Source organism: Salvelinus fontinalis, chromosome 11, assembly GCF_029448725.1.
Source record: "Salvelinus fontinalis isolate EN_2023a chromosome 11, ASM2944872v1, whole genome shotgun sequence".
Classification (NCBI taxonomy): Eukaryota; Metazoa; Chordata; class Actinopteri; order Salmoniformes; family Salmonidae; genus Salvelinus; species Salvelinus fontinalis.
The window spans coordinates 41,111,017-41,129,054 of record NC_074675.1 but is presented as its reverse complement, the minus strand read 5'-3'; the positions used below and the strand labels follow the sequence as shown (position 1 = coordinate 41,129,054).

Genomic DNA, 18,038 nt, shown 5'->3' with positions numbered 1-18,038 from the left:
GTCTGAAAGTAGGCTTGGCAAAAGAAGTGGAAGGATCAACAGAAGTGCATGTATGGAAAGCGAATCATCTAATTGGGCAGATTACTAGATTCAGTGGGCAGGTAACTTCCGAGTGGAGTGTCTGAAGATACCGTTCTAGGGGTGTCCTAATGTACTATTTCGTTTTATTGCGTCACATTCAAATTAAAAGATAGAAATCAATCTGTTAAAAGATTATTCGTTTCTTCATTTATAGTTCAATAACCCCACCCCACTATAATTTATTGTTTAGAAAAAACGAATATGTTATGTAAGCATTATTTTTAGCGTTTATAATGTGTCATTGGATTGCATGGCCAGGTGATTCCATTCAAATGCTTATAACATTTAAATTGGGAACACAAACCAGAGGGACAATAATCCATGCCCTGGAATTTGACTCAGTTATTCAGGAATCCAATGTTCTGGTGAGAGCTTCCTCTGAAATGTTACTGTCACCACAATCCTAAATCCTTAATCCATTCATTCATTCATAGCCTCCAGGACGTTTTACCTATAAGGAGACACAAATGTAAATGATAATATCATAGCAAATATGAGATGGATATACATAGGCATGGTATCAATTGAAGGAGAAGACTTCGGAGATTATGGAGAAACACTCAGAACACATGATAGTTCCAGCATGTACCAGTGCAGCCTGGCCTCAGAGCCATACGAAACATACTTTACGTATTTCTGAGCACCTTCAAGACATACAATGCATTCAGACCTCTTGACTTTTTCAAAATTGTGTTTAAAATTATTCTAAAATTGATTAAATAGTTTCCCCCCCCTCATCAATCTACACACAATACCCCATAATGACAAAGGAAAAATAGGTTTTTAGACCTTTTGCAAATGTATTCAAAATTAAAAACAGAAAAATCACATTTACATAAGTATTCAGACACTTAAGTCAGTAATTTGTTGAAGCACCTTTGGCAGCGATTACAGCCTGAAGTCTTCTTGGGTATGACGCTACAAGCTTGGCACACCTGTATTTGGGGAGTTTCTGCCATTGCTTTCTGCAGATCCTCCTAAGCTCTGTCAGGTTGGATGGGGAGCGTCGCTGCACAGCTATTTTCAGGTCTCTCCAGAAATGTTTGATCAGGTTCAAGTTCGGGCTCTGACTGGGCCACTCAAAGACATTCAGAGACTTGTCCCAAAGCCACTCCTGCGTTGTCTTGGCTGTGTGCTTAGGGTCGTTGTCCTCTTAGAAAGTGAACCTTTACCCCAGTCTTAGGTCCTGAGCGCTCTGAAGCAGGTTTTCATCAAGGATCTCTCTCTATTTTGCTCCGTTCATCTTTCCCTCGATCCTGACTAGTCTCCCAGTCACTGCCACTGAAAAACATCCCCACAGCATGATGCTGCCTCCACCATGCTTCACCGCAGGGATGGTGCCAGGTTTCCTCTAGATGTGACACATGGCATTCAGGCCAAAGAGTTCAATCTTGGTTTAATCAGACCAGATGAAGTGGCACAGTGCTCTAAGGCACTGCATCTCAGTGCTAGGGGCATCACTACAGACCTGGTTAGAGTCCAGGCTGTATCACAACCGGCCGTGATTGGGAGTCCCATAGGGCGGGGCACAATTGGCCCAGCATTGTCCGGATTAGGGTTTGACTGGGTATGCCGTCATTGTAAATAAGAATTTGTTCTTAACTGACTAATTTACCAAATGTTTACCAGCATGTCACCTGTACAACTAGAGGCGGGAAAACTCTAGATCACCTTTACTCCACACACAGAGATGTATACAAGACTCTAGATCACCTTTACTCCAAACACAGAGACGTATACAAGACTCTAGATCACCTTTACTCCACACACAGAGATGTATACAAAACTCTAGATCACCTTTACTCCACACACAGAGATGTATACAAGACTCTAGATCACCTTTACTCCACACACAGAGATGTATACAAGACTCTAGATCACCTTTACTCCAAACACAGAGACGTATACAAGACTCTAGATCACCTTTACTCCACACACAGAGATGTATACAAAACTCTAGATCACCTTTACTCCACACACAGAGATGTATACAAAACTCTAGATCACCTTTACTCCACACACAGAGATGTATACAAGACTCTAGATCACCTTTACTCCACACACAGAGACACATACAAAACTCTAGATCACCTTTACTCCACACACAGAGACACATACAAAACTCTAGATCCCCTTTACTCCACACACAGAGACACATACAAAACTCTAGATCCCCTTTACTCCACACACAGAGACACATACAAAACTCTAGATCCCCTTTACTCCACACACAGAGACACATACAAAACTCTAGATCCCCTTTACTCCACACACAGAAATACATACAAAACTCTAGATCACCTTTACTCCACACACAGAGATGTATACAAGACTCTAGATCACCTTTACTCCACACACAGAGATGTATACAAAACTCTAGATCACCTTTACTCCACACACAGAGATGTATACAAAACTCTAGATCACCTTTACTCCACACACAGAGATGTATACAAGACTCTAGATCACCTTTACTCCACACACAGAGATGTATACAAAACTCTAGATCACCTTTACTCCACACACAGAGATGTATACAAGACTCTAGATCACCTTTACTCCACACACAGAGACACATACAAAACTCTAGATCCCCTTTACTCCACACACAGAGACACATACAAAACTCTAGATCCCCGTTACTCCACACACAGAGACACATACAAAACTCTAGATCCCCTTTACTCCACACACAGAGACACATACAAAACTCTAGATCCCCTTTACTCCACACACAGAAATACATACAAAACTCTAGATCACCTTTACTCCACACACAGCAATACATACAAAACTCTAGATCACCTTTACTCCACACACAGAGACACATACAAAACTCTAGATCCCCTTTACTCCCCACACAGAGATGTGTACAAAACTCTAGATCACCTTACTCCACACACAGAGATGTACACAAAACTCTAGATCACCTTTACTCCACACACAGAGATGTATACAAAACTCTAGATCACCTTTACTCCACACACAGAAACACATACAAAACTCTAGATCACCTTTACTCCACACACAGAGATGTATACAAGACTCTAGATCACCTTTACTCCAAACACAGAGACGTATACAAGACTCTAGATCACCTTTACTCCACACAGAGATGTATACAAAACTCTAGATCACCTTTACTCCACACACAGAGATGTATACAAGACTCTAGATCACCTTTACTCCACACACAGAGATGTATACAAGACTCTAGATCACCTTTACTCCACACACAGAGACACATACAAAACTCTAGATCACCTTTACTCCACACACAGAGATGTACACAAAACTCTAGATCACCTTTACACACAGAGATGTATACAAAACTCTAGATCACCTTTACTCCACACACAGAAACACATACAAAACTCTAGACCACCTTTACTCCACACACAGAGATGTATACAAAACTCTAGACCACCTTTACTCCACACACAGCGACACATACAAAACTCTAGACCACGTTTACTCCACACACAGAGATGTATACAAAACTCTAGATCACCTTTACTCCACACACAGAGATGTATACAAAACTCTAGACCACCTTTACTCCACACACAGAGATGTATACAAAACTCTAGATCACCTTTACTCCACACACAGAGATGTATACAAAACTCTAGATCACCTTTACTCCACACACAGAGATGTATACAAAACTCTAGATCCCCTTTACTCCACACACAGAGACACATACAAAACTCTAGATCACCTTTACTCCACACACAGAGACACATACAAAACTCTAGATCACCTTTACTCCACACACAGAGATGTATACAAAACTCTAGATCACCTTTACTCCACACACAGAGACACATACAAAACTCTAGATCCCCTTTACTCCACACACAGAGACAAATACAAAACTCTAGATCCCCTTTACTCCACACACAGAAATACATACAAAACTCTAGATCACCTTTACTCCACACACAGAAACACATACAAAACTCTAGATCACCTTTACTCCACACACAGAGATGTACACAAAACTCTAGATCACCTTTACACACAGAGATGTATACAAAACTCTAGATCACCTTTACTCCACACACAGAAACACATACAAAACTCTAGATCACCTTTACTCCACACACAGAGACACATACAAAACTCTAGATCCCCTTTACTCCACACACAGAGACACATACAACACTCTAGATCCCCTTTACTCCACACACAGAGACACATACAAAACTCTAGATCCCCTTTACTCCACACACAGAGACACATACAACACTCTAGATCCCCTTTACTCCACACACAGAGACACATACAAAACTCTAGATCCCCTTTACTCCACACACAGAAATACATACAAAACTCTAGATCACCTTTACTCCACACACAGAAATACATACAAAACTCTAGATCCCCTTTACTCCACACACAGAGATGTATACAAAACTCTAGATCACCTTTACTCCACACACAGAGATGTATACAAAACTCTAGATCCCCTTTACTCCACACACAGAGACACATACAAAACTCTAGATCCCCTTTACTCCACACACAGAGACACATACAAAACTCTAGATCCCCTTTACTCCACACACAGAAATACATACAAAACTCTAGATCACCTTTACTCCACACACAGAGACACATACAAAACTCTAGATCCCCTTTACTCCACACACAGAGATGCATACAAAACTCTAGATCCCCTTTACTCCACACACAGAGATGCATACAAAACTCTAGATCCCCTTTACTCCACACAGAGATGTATACAAAACTCTAGATTACCTTATCTCCACACACAGAAATAAATACAAAACTGTAGATCCCCTTTACTCCACACACAGAGATGTGTACAAAACTCTAGATCACCTTACTCCACACACAGAGATGTACACAAAACTCTAGATCACCTTTACTCCACACACAGAGATGTATACAAAACTCTAGACCACCTTTACTCCACACACAGAAACACATACAAAACTCTAGATCACCTTTACTCCACACACAGAGATGTACACAAAACTCTAGATCACCTTTAAACACAGAGATGTATACAAAACTCTAGATCACCTTTACTCCACACACAGAAACACATACAAAACTCTAGACCACCTTTACTCCAAACACAGAGACGTATACAAGACTCTAGATCACCTTTACTCCACACACAGAGATGTATACAAGACTCTAGATCACCTTTACTCCACACACAGAGACACATACAAAACTCTAGATCACCTTTACTCCACACACAGAGATGTATACAAAACTCTAGATCACCTTTACTCCACACACAGAGACACATACAAAACTCTAGATCCCCTTTACTCCACACACAGAGACAAATACAAAACTCTAGATCCCCTTTACTCCACACACAGAGATGTACACAAAACTCTAGATCACCTTTACACACAGAGATGTATACAAAACTCTAGATCACCTTTACTCCACACACAGAGATGTATACAAGACTCTAGATCACCTTTACTCCACACACAGAGATGTATACAAAACTCTAGATCACCTTTACTCCACACACAGAAACACATACAAAACTCTAGATCACCTTTACTCCACACACAGAGATGTACACAAAACTCTAGATCACCTTTACACACAGAGATGTATACAAAACTCTAGATCACCTTTACTCCACACACAGAAACACATACAAAACTCTAGATCACCTTTACTCCACACACAGAGACACATACAAAACTCTAGATCCCCTTTACTCCACACACAGAGACACATACAACACTCTAGATCCCCTTTACTCCACACACAGAGACACATACAAAACTCTAGATCCCCTTTACTCCACACACAGAGACACATACAAAACTCTAGATCACCTTTACTCCACACACAGAAATACATACAAAACTCTAGATCCCCTTTACTCCACACACAGAGATGTATACAAAACTCTAGATCACCTTTACTCCACACACAGAAATACATACAAAACTCTAGATCCCCTTTACTCCACACACAGAGATGTATACAAAACTCTACACCACCTTTACTCCACACACAGAGATGTATACAAAACTCTAGATCACCTTTACTCCACACACAGAGACACATACAAAACTCTAGATCCCCTTTACTCCACACACAGAGACAAATACAAAACTCTAGATCCCCTTTACTCCACACACAGAGATGTATACAAAACTCTAGATCACCTTTACTCCACACACAGAGACACATACAAAACTCTACACCACCTTTACTCCACACACAGAGACACATACAAAACTCTACACCACCTTTACTCCACACACAGAGACACATACAAAACTCTACACCACCTTTACTCCACACACAGAGATGTATACAAAACTCTAGATCCCCTTTACTCCACACACAGAGACAAATACAAAACTCTAGATCCCCTTTACTCCACACACAGAGACACATACAAAACTCTAGATCACCTTTACTCCACACACAGAAATACATACAAAACTCTAGATCCCCTTTACTCCACACACAGAGATGTATACAAAACTCTAGACCACCTTTACTCCACACACAGAGATGTATACAAAACTCTAGATCACCTTTACTCCACACACAGAGACACATACAAAACTCTAGATCCCCTTTACTCCACACACAGAGACAAATACAAAACTCTAGATCCCCTTTACTCCACACACAGAAATACATACAAAACTCTAGATCACCTTTACTCCACACACAGAAACACATACAAAACTCTAGACCACCTTTACTCCACACACAGAGATGTATACAAAACTCTAGACCACCTTTACTCCACACACAGAGACACATACAAAATTCTAGATCCCCTTTACTCCACACACAGAGATGTATACAAAACTCTAGATCACCTTTACTCCACACACAGAGATGTATACAAAACTCTAGACCACCTTTACTCCACACACAGAGATGTATACAAAACTCTAGATCACCTTTACTCCACACACAGAGATGTATACAAAACTCTAGATCCCCTTTACTCCACACACAGAGACACATACAAAACTCTAGATCACCTTTACTCCACACACAGAGACACATACAAAACTCTAGATCACCTTTACTCCACACAAAGAGATGTATACAAAACTCTAGATCACCTTTACTCCACACACAGAGACACATACAAAACTCTAGATCCCCTTTACTCCACACACAGAGACAAATACAAAACTCTAGATCCCCTTTACTCCACACACAGAAATACATACAAAACTCTAGATCACCTTTACTCCACACACAGAAACACATACAAAACTCTAGATCGCCTTTACTCCACACACAGAGATGTACACAAAACTCTAGATCACCTTTACACACAGAGATGTATACAAAACTCTAGATCACCTTTACTCCACACACAGAAACACATACAAAACTCTAGACCACCTTTACTCCACACACAGAGATGTATACAAAACTCTAGACCACCTTTACTCCACACACAGAGATGTATACAAAACTCTAGATCACCTTTACTCCACACACAGAGATGTATACAAAACTCTAGATCCCCTTTACTCCACACACAGAGACACATACAAAACTCTAGATCACCTTTACTCCACACACAGAGACACATACAAAACTCTAGATCCCCTTTACTCCACACACAGAGACAAATACAAAACTCTAGATCCCCTTTACTCCACACACAGAAATACATGCAAAACTCTAGATCACCTTTACTCCACACACAGAGACGTGTACAAAACTCTAGATCACCTTTACTCCCCACACAGAGATGTGTACAAAACTCTAGATCACCTTTACTCCACACACAGAGATGTACACAAAACTCTAGATCACCTTTACACACAGAGATGTATACAAAACTCTAGATACCTTTACTCCACACACAGAAACACATACAAAACTCTAGACCACCTTTACTCCACACACAGAGATGTATACAAAACTCTAGATCACCTTTACTCCACACACAGAAACACATACAAAACTCTAGACCACCTTTACTCCACACACAGAGATGTATACAAAACTCTAGATCACCTTTACTCCACACACAGAGACACATACAAAACTCTAGATCACCTTTACTCCACACACAGAAATACATACAAAACTCTAGATCACCTTTAATCCACACACAGAAATACATACAAAACTCTAGATCACCTTTACTCCACACACAGAGACACATACAAAACTCTAGATCCCCTTTACTCCACACACAGAGACAAATACAAAACTCTAGATCCCCTTTACTCCACACACAGAAATACATACAAAACTCTAGATCACCTTTACTCCACACACAGAAACACATGCAAAACTCTAGATCACCTTTACTCCACACACAGAGATGTACACAAAACTCTAGATCACCTTTACACACAGAGATGTATACAAAACTCTAGATCACCTTTACTCCACACACAGAAACACATACAAAACTCTAGACCACCTTTACTCCACACACAGAGATGTATACAAAACTCTAGATCACCTTTACTCCACACACAGAAACACATACAAAACTCTAGACCACCTTTACTCCAAACACAGAGACGTATACAAGACTCTAGATCACCTTTACTCCACACACAGAGATGTATACAAAACTCTAGATCACCTTTACTCCACACACAGAGATGTATACAAGGCTCTAGATCACCTTTACTCCACACACAGAGATGTTTACAAAACTCTAGATCACCTTTACTCCACACACAGAGATGTATACAAAACTCTAGATCACCTTTACTCCACACACAGAGACACATACAAAACTCTAGACCACCTTTACTCCACACACAGAGATGTATACAAAACTCTAGATCCCCTTTACTCCACACACAGAGACACATACAAAATTCTAGATCCCCTTTACTCCACACAAAGAGATGTATACAAAACTCTAGATCACCTTTACTCCACACACAGAGATGTATACAAAACTCTAGATCACCTTTACTCCACACAGAGATGTATACAAAACTCTAGACCACCTTTACTCCACACACAGAGACACATACAAAACTCTAGACCACCTTTACTCCACACACAGAGATGTACACAAAACTCTAGATCCCCTTTACTCCACACAAAGAGATGTATACAAAACTCTAGACCACCTTTACTCCACACACAGAGATGTATACAAAACTCTAGATCCCCTTTACTCCACACACAGAGATGTATACAAAACTCTAGATCCCCTTTACTCCACACACAGAGACACATACAAAACTCTAGATCACCTTTACTCCACACACAGAGACACATTCAAAACTCTAGATCACCTTTACTCCACACACAGAGACACATACAAAACTCTAGATCACCTTTACTCCACACACAGAGACACATACAAAACTCTAGATCACCTTTACTCCACACACAGAGACACATACAAAACTCTAGATCACCTTTACTCCACACACAGAGACACATACAAAACTCTAGATCACCTTTACTCCACACACAGAGATGTATACAAAACTCTAGATCACCTTTACTCCACACACAGAGATGTATACAAAACTCTAGATTACCTTTACTCCACACACAGAGATGCATACAAAACTCTAGATCCCCTTTACTCCACACACAGAGATGTATACAAAACTCTAGATTACCTTTACTCCACACACAGAGATGCATACAAAACTCTAGATCCCCTTTACTCCACACACAGAGATGCATACAAAACTCTAGATCCCCTTTACTCCACACACAGAGATGCATACAAAACTCTAGATCCCCTTTACTCCACACACAGAGATGTATACAAAACTCTAGACCACCTTTACTCCCCACACATAGATGTATACAAAACTCTAGATCACCTTTACTCCACACACAGAGATGTATACAAAACTCTAGACCACCTTTACTCCACACACAGAAACACATACAAAACTCTAGATCACCTTTACTCCCCACACAGAGACGTGTACAAAACTCTAGATCACCTTTACTCCCCACACAGAGATGTGTACAAAACTCTAGATCACCTTTACTCCACACACAGAGATGTACACAAAACTCTAGATCACCTTTACTCCACACACAGAGATGTACACAAAACTCTAGATCACCTTTACTCCACACAGAGATGCATACAAAACTCTAGATTACCTTTACTCCACACACAGAGACACATACAAAACTCTAGATCCCCTTTACTCCACACACAGAAATACATACAAAACTCTAGATCACCTTTACTCCACACACAGAAATACATACACAACTCTAGATCACCTTTACTCCACACACAGAGACACATACAAAACTCTAGATGCCCTTTACTCCACACACAGAGACACATACAAAACTCTAGATCCCCTTTACTCCACACACAGAGATGCATACAAAACTCTAGATCCCCTTTACTCCACACACAGAGATGTATACAAAACTCTAGATCACCTTTACTCCACACACAGAGACACATACAAAACTCTACACCACCTTTACTCCACACACAGAGATGTATACAAAACTCTAGATCACCTTTACTCCACACACAGAGACACATACAAAACTCTAGATCCCCTTTACTCCACACACAGAAATACATACAAAACTCTAGATCACCTTTACTCCACACACAGAAACACATACAAAACTCTAGATCACCTTTACTCCACACACAGAGATGTATACAAAACTCTAGATCACCTTTACTCCACACACAGAGATGTATACAAAACTCTAGATCACCTTTACTCCACACACAGAGATGTATACAAGACTCTAGATCACCTTTACTCCACACACAGAGACACATACAAAACTCTAGATCACCTTTACTCCACACACAGAGACACATACAAAACTCTAGATCCCCTTTACTCCACACACAGAAATACATACAAAACTCTAGATCACCTTTACTCCACACACAGAAACACATACAAAACTCTAGATCACCTTTACTCCACACACAGAGATGTACACAAAACTCTAGATCACCTTTACACACAGAGATGTATACAAAACTCTAGATCACCTTTACTCCACACACAGAAACACATACAAAACTCTAGATCACCTTTACTCCACACACAGAGATGTATACAAAACTCTAGATCACCTTTACTCCACACACAGAGATGTATACAAGACTCTAGATCACCTTTACTCCACACACAGAGACACATACAAAACTCTAGATCCCCTTTACTCCACACACAGAGACAAATACAAAACTCTAGATCCCCTTTACTCCACACACAGAAATACATACAAAACTCTAGATCACCTTTACTCCACACACAGAAACACATACAAAACTCTAGATCACCTTTACTCCACACACAGAGATGTACACAAAACTCTAGATCACCTTTACACACAGAGATGTATACAAAACTCTAGATCACCTTTACTCCACACACAGAGACACATACAAAACTCTAGATCCCCTTTACTCCACACACAGAGACAAATACAAAACTCTAGATCCCCTTTACTCCACACACAGAAATACATACAAAACTCTAGATCACCTTTACTCCACACACAGAAACACATACAAAACTCTAGACCACCTTTACTCCACACACAGAGATGTATACAAAACTCTAGATCACCTTTACTCCACACACAGAAATACATACAAAACTCTAGATCCCCTTTACTCCACACACAGAGATGTATACAAAACTCTAGATCACCTTTACTCCACACACAGAGATGTATACAAAACTCTAGACCACCTTTACTCCACACACAGAGATGTATACAAAACTCTAGATCACCTTTACTCCACACACAGAGATGTATACAAAACTCTAGATCCCCTTTACTCCACACACAGAGACACATACAAAACTCTAGATCACCTTTACTCCACACACAGAGACACATACAAAACTCTAGATCACCTTTACTCCACACACAGAGATGTATACAAAACTCTAGATCACCTTTACTCCACACACAGAGACACATACAAAACTCTAGATCCCCTTTACTCCACACACAGAGACAAATACAAAACTCTAGATCCCCTTTACTCCACACACAGAAATACATACAAAACTCTAGATCACCTTTACTCCACACACAGAAACACATACAAAACTCTAGATCGCCTTTACTCCACACACAGAGATGTACACAAAACTCTAGATCACCTTTACACACAGAGATGTATACAAAACTCTAGATCACCTTTACTCCACACACAGAAACACATACAAAACTCTAGACCACCTTTACTCCACACACAGAGATGTATACAAAACTCTAGACCACCTTTACTCCACACACAGAGATGTATACAAAACTCTAGATCACCTTTACTCCACACACAGAGATGTATACAAAACTCTAGATCCCCTTTACTCCACACACAGAGACACATACAAAACTCTAGATCACCTTTACTCCACACACAGAGACACATACAAAACTCTAGATCCCCTTTACTCCACACACAGAGACAAATACAAAACTCTAGATCCCCTTTACTCCACACACAGAAATACATACAAAACTCTAGATCACCTTTACTCCACACACAGAAACACATGCAAAACTCTAGATCACCTTTACTCCACACACAGAGACGTGTACAAAACTCTAGATCACCTTTACTCCACACACAGAGATGTGTACAAAACTCTAGATCACCTTTACTCCACACACAGAGATGTACACAAAACTCTAGATCACCTTTACACACAGAGATGTATACAAAACTCTAGATACCTTTACTCCACACACAGAAACACATACAAAACTCTAGACCACCTTTACTCCACACACAGAGATGTATACAAAACTCTAGATCACCTTTACTCCACACACAGAAACACATACAAAACTCTAGACCACCTTTACTCCACACACAGAGATGTATACAAAACTCTAGATCACCTTTACTCCACACAGAGACACATACAAAACTCTAGATCACCTTTACTCCACACACAGAAATACATACAAAACTCTAGATCACCTTTAATCCACACACAGAAATACATACAAAACTCTAGATCACCTTTACTCCACACACAGAGACACATACAAAACTCTAGATCCCCTTTACTCCACACACAGAGACAAATACAAAACTCTAGATCACCTTTAATCCACACACAGAAATACATACAAAACTCTAGATCACCTTTACTCCACACACAGAAACACATGCAAAACTCTAGATCACCTTTACTCCACACACAGAGATGTACACAAAACTCTAGATCACCTTTACACACAGAGATGTATACAAAACTCTAGATCACCTTTACTCCACACACAGAAACACATACAAAACTCTAGACCACCTTTACTCCACACACAGAGATGTATACAAAACTCTAGATCACCTTTACTCCACACACAGAAACACATACAAAACTCTAGACCACCTTTACTCCAAACACAGAGACGTATACAAGACTCTAGATCACCTTTACTCCACACACAGAGATGTATACAAAACTCTAGATCACCTTTACTCCACACACAGAGATGTATACAAGGCTCTAGATCACCTTTACTCCACACACAGAGATGTTTACAAAACTCTAGATCCCCTTTACTCCACACACAGAGACACATACAAAATTCTAGATCCCCTTTACTCCACACAAAGAGATGTATACAAAACTCTAGATCACCTTTACTCCACACACAGAGATGTATACAAAACTCTAGATCCCATTTACTCCACACACAGAGATGTATACAAAACTCTAGATCCCCTTTACTCCACACACAGAGATGTATACAAAACTCTAGATCCCCTTTACTCCACACACAGAGACACATACAAAATTCTAGATCCCCTTTACTCCACACAAAGAGATGTATACAAAACTCTAGATCACCTTTACTCCACACACAGAGATGTATACAAAACTCTAGATCCCATTTACTCCACACACAGAGATGTATACAAAACTCTAGATCCCCTTTACTCCACACACAGAGACACATACAAAACTCTAGATCACCTTTACTCCACACACAGAGACACATACAAAACTCTAGATCACCTTTACTCCACACACAGAGACACATACAAAACTCTAGATCACCTTTACTCCACACACAGAGATGTATACAAAACTCTAGATCACCTTTACTCCACACACAGAGATGTATACAAAACTCTAGATCACCTTTACTCCACACACAGAGATGTATACAAAACTCTAGATTACCTTTACTCCACACACAGAGATGCATACAAAACTCTAGATCCCCTTTACTCCACACACAGAGATGTATACAAAACTCTAGATTACCTTTACTCCACACACAGAGATGCATACAAAACTCTAGATCCCCTTTACTCCACACACAGAGATGCATACAAACTCTAGATCCCCTTTACTCCACACACAGAGATGCATACAAAACTCTAGATCCCCTTTACTCCACACACAGAGATGTATACAAAACTCTAGATCACCTTTACTCCACACACAGAGATGTATACAAAACTCTAGACCACCTTTACTCCACACACAGAGATGTACACAAAACTCTAGATCACCTTTACTCCACACACAGAAACACATACAAAACTCTAGATCACCTTTACTCCCCACAGAGACGTGTACAAAACTCTAGATCACCTTTACTCCCCACACAGAGATGTGTACAAAACTCTAGATCACCTTTACTCCACACACAGAGATGTACACAAAACTCTAGATCACCTTTACTCCACACACAGAGATGTACACAAAACTCTAGATCACCTTTACTCCACACACATAGATGTATACAAAACTCTAGATCACCTTTACTCCACACACAGAAACACATACAAAACTCTAGATCACATTTACTCCACACACAGAAATACATACAAAACTCTAGATCACCTTTACTCCACACACAGAAATACATACACAACTCTAGATCACCTTTACTCCACACACAGAGATGTATACAAAACTCTAGATTACCTTTACTCCACACACAGAGACACATACAAAACTCTAGATCCCCTTTACTCCACACACAGAAATACATACAAAACTCTAGATCACCTTTACTCCACACACAGAAATACATACACAACTCTAGATCACCTTTACTCCACACACAGAGACACATACAAAACTCTAGATCCCCTTTACTCCACACACAGAGATGTATACAAAACTCTAGATCCCCTTTACTCCACACACAGAGATGCATACAAAACTCTAGATCCCCTTTACTCCACACACAGAGATGCATACAAAACTCTAGATCCCCTTTACTCCACACACAGAGATGCATACAAAACTCTAGATCCCCTTTACTCCACACACAGAGATGCATACAAAACTCTAGATCCCCTTTACTCCACAAACAGAGATGTATACAAAACTCTAGATTACCTTTACTCCACACACAGAGACACATACAAAACTCTAGATCCCCTTTACTCCACACACAGAAATACATACAAAACTCTAGATCACCTTTACTCCACACACAGAGACACATACAAAACTCTAGATCCCCTTTACTCCACACACAGAGACACATACAAAACTCTAGATCCCCTTTACTCCACACACAGAGATGCATACAAAACTCTAGATCCCCTTTACTCCACACACAGAGATGTATACAAAACTCTAGATTACCTTTACTCCACACACAGAGATGCATACAAAACTCTAGATCCCCTTTACTCCACACACAGAGATGCATACAAAACTCTAGATCCCCTTTACTCCACACACAGAGATGCATACAAAACTCTAGATCCCCTTTACTCCACACACAGAGATGTATACAAAACTCTAGACCACCTTTACTCCCCACACATAGATGTATACAAAACACTAGATCACCTTTACTCCACACACAGAGATGTATACAAAACTCTAGACCACCTTTACTCCACACACAGAGATGTACACAAAACTCTAGATTACCTTTACTCCACACACAGAGATGCATACAAAACTCTAGATCCCCTTTACTCCACACACAGAGATGTATACAAAACTCTAGATTACCTTTACTCCACACACAGAGATGCATACAAAACTCTAGATCCCCTTTACTCCACACACAGAGATGTATACAAAACTCTAGATTACCTTTACTCCACACACAGAGATGCATACAAAACTCTAGATCCCCTTTACTCCACACACAGAGATGCATACAAAACTCTAGATCCCCTTTACTCCACACACAGAGATGCATACAAAACTCTAGATCCCCTTTACTCCACACACAGAGATGTATACAAAACTCTAGACCACCTTTACTCCCCACACATAGATGTATACAAAACACTAGATCACCTTTACTCCACACACAGAGATGTATACAAAACTCTAGACCACCTTTACTCCACACACAGAGATGTACACAAAACTCTAGATCACCTTTACTCCACACACAGAAACACATACAAAACTCTAGATCACCTTTACTCCCCACACAGAGACGTGTACAAAACTCTAGATCACCTTTACTCCACACACAGAAACACATACAAAACTCTAGATCACATTTACTCCACACACAGAGATGTACACAAAACTCTAGATCACCTTTACTCCACACACATAGATGTATACAAAACTCTAGATCACCTTTACTCCACACACAGAAACACATACAAAACTCTAGATCACATTTACTCCACACACAGAGATGTACACAAAACTCTAGATCACCTTTACACACAGAGATGTATACAAAACTCTAGATCACCTTTACTCCACACACAGAAACACATACAAAACTCTAGACCAGCTTTACTCCACACACAGAGATGTATACAAAACTCTAGACCACCTTTACTCCACACACAGAGATGTATACAAAACTCTAGATCACCTTTACTCCACACACAGAGATGTATACAAAACTCTAGATCCCCTTTACTCCACACACAGAGACACATACAAAACTCTAGATCCCCTTTACTCCACACACAGAAATACATACAAAACTCTAGATCACCTTTACTCCACACACAGAGACACATACAAACTCTAGATCCCTTTACTCCACACACAGAGATGCATACAAAACTCTAGATCCCCTTTACTCCACACACAGAGATGTATACAAAACTCTAGATCCCCTTTACTCCACACACAGAGATGTGTACAAAACTCTAGATCACCTTTACTCCACACACAGAGATGTATACAAAACTCTAGACCACCTTTACTCCACACACAGAGATGTACACGAAACTCTAGATCACCTTTACTCCCCACACAGAGATGTGTACAAAACTCTAGATCACCTTTACTCCACACACAGAGATGTACACAAAACTCTAGATCACCTTTACTCCACACACAGAAACACATGCAAAACGCTAGATCACCTTGTTACGCACACCTCTGAGAAGAGGGAACGCAACACCCTGCTACAACTCACCTCCCCGTGAAATGAAAGAGGTATGGACTGTAGGTGCGAGTAAGGATGACAAAAGTCAGAATTGACCGTTTACTAGGATTTATTTCCTTAAACGGTAATATGGGGAAAAGGGGCTGGACGGAACCAAAGCAAAGAAAGTAAATATCAAAGCTTCCCCCTCTGCTATCTAACCTGCCTACCCACTACTTACCTATCTTAGCACCACCTGGTGCCCTAACCAAAATACAGGGGGTAGTCCGCCCAGGTCTTACCTAGTGTGCCTAGACATTGAATATACTACGGGTATATGTATGCCCGCGGGCCTCTTGCCTAAGCACTCCCAAAGTGCCTTCTCCTTCCCCCTGGGAACAAATGAAACAGAACAACAATTTCAATAATCAAAACAGTGCGTCCTATAACACATAACAGACATAACCAATCAGCTCCCTCAGCAACAACTTACATAGTACATACCAAATCTCTTTGAGAAACAACCAACACTTTATCACAATCAAATTCTCCAGAAAAAATCTCTCTCTAATCTCTCCAAAATATTCAATCTTCTCTCTCTCTCTAATCATTTCTCTTTCTAATGATTCCTCCAAAATATTCTCTCTCTCTCGCTCTCTCTCGCT

The 18,038-nt window shown here is 40.2% G+C and overlaps 1 protein-coding gene across 1 annotated transcript in view; it reads right to left on the bottom strand.

The window, feature by feature from the left end:
- The window catches only part of LOC129866085 (chloride channel protein 2-like), a 249,482-nt gene that overhangs the window by 200,998 nt on the left and 30,446 nt on the right, over positions 1-18,038 (bottom strand). The window lies entirely within an intron of this gene.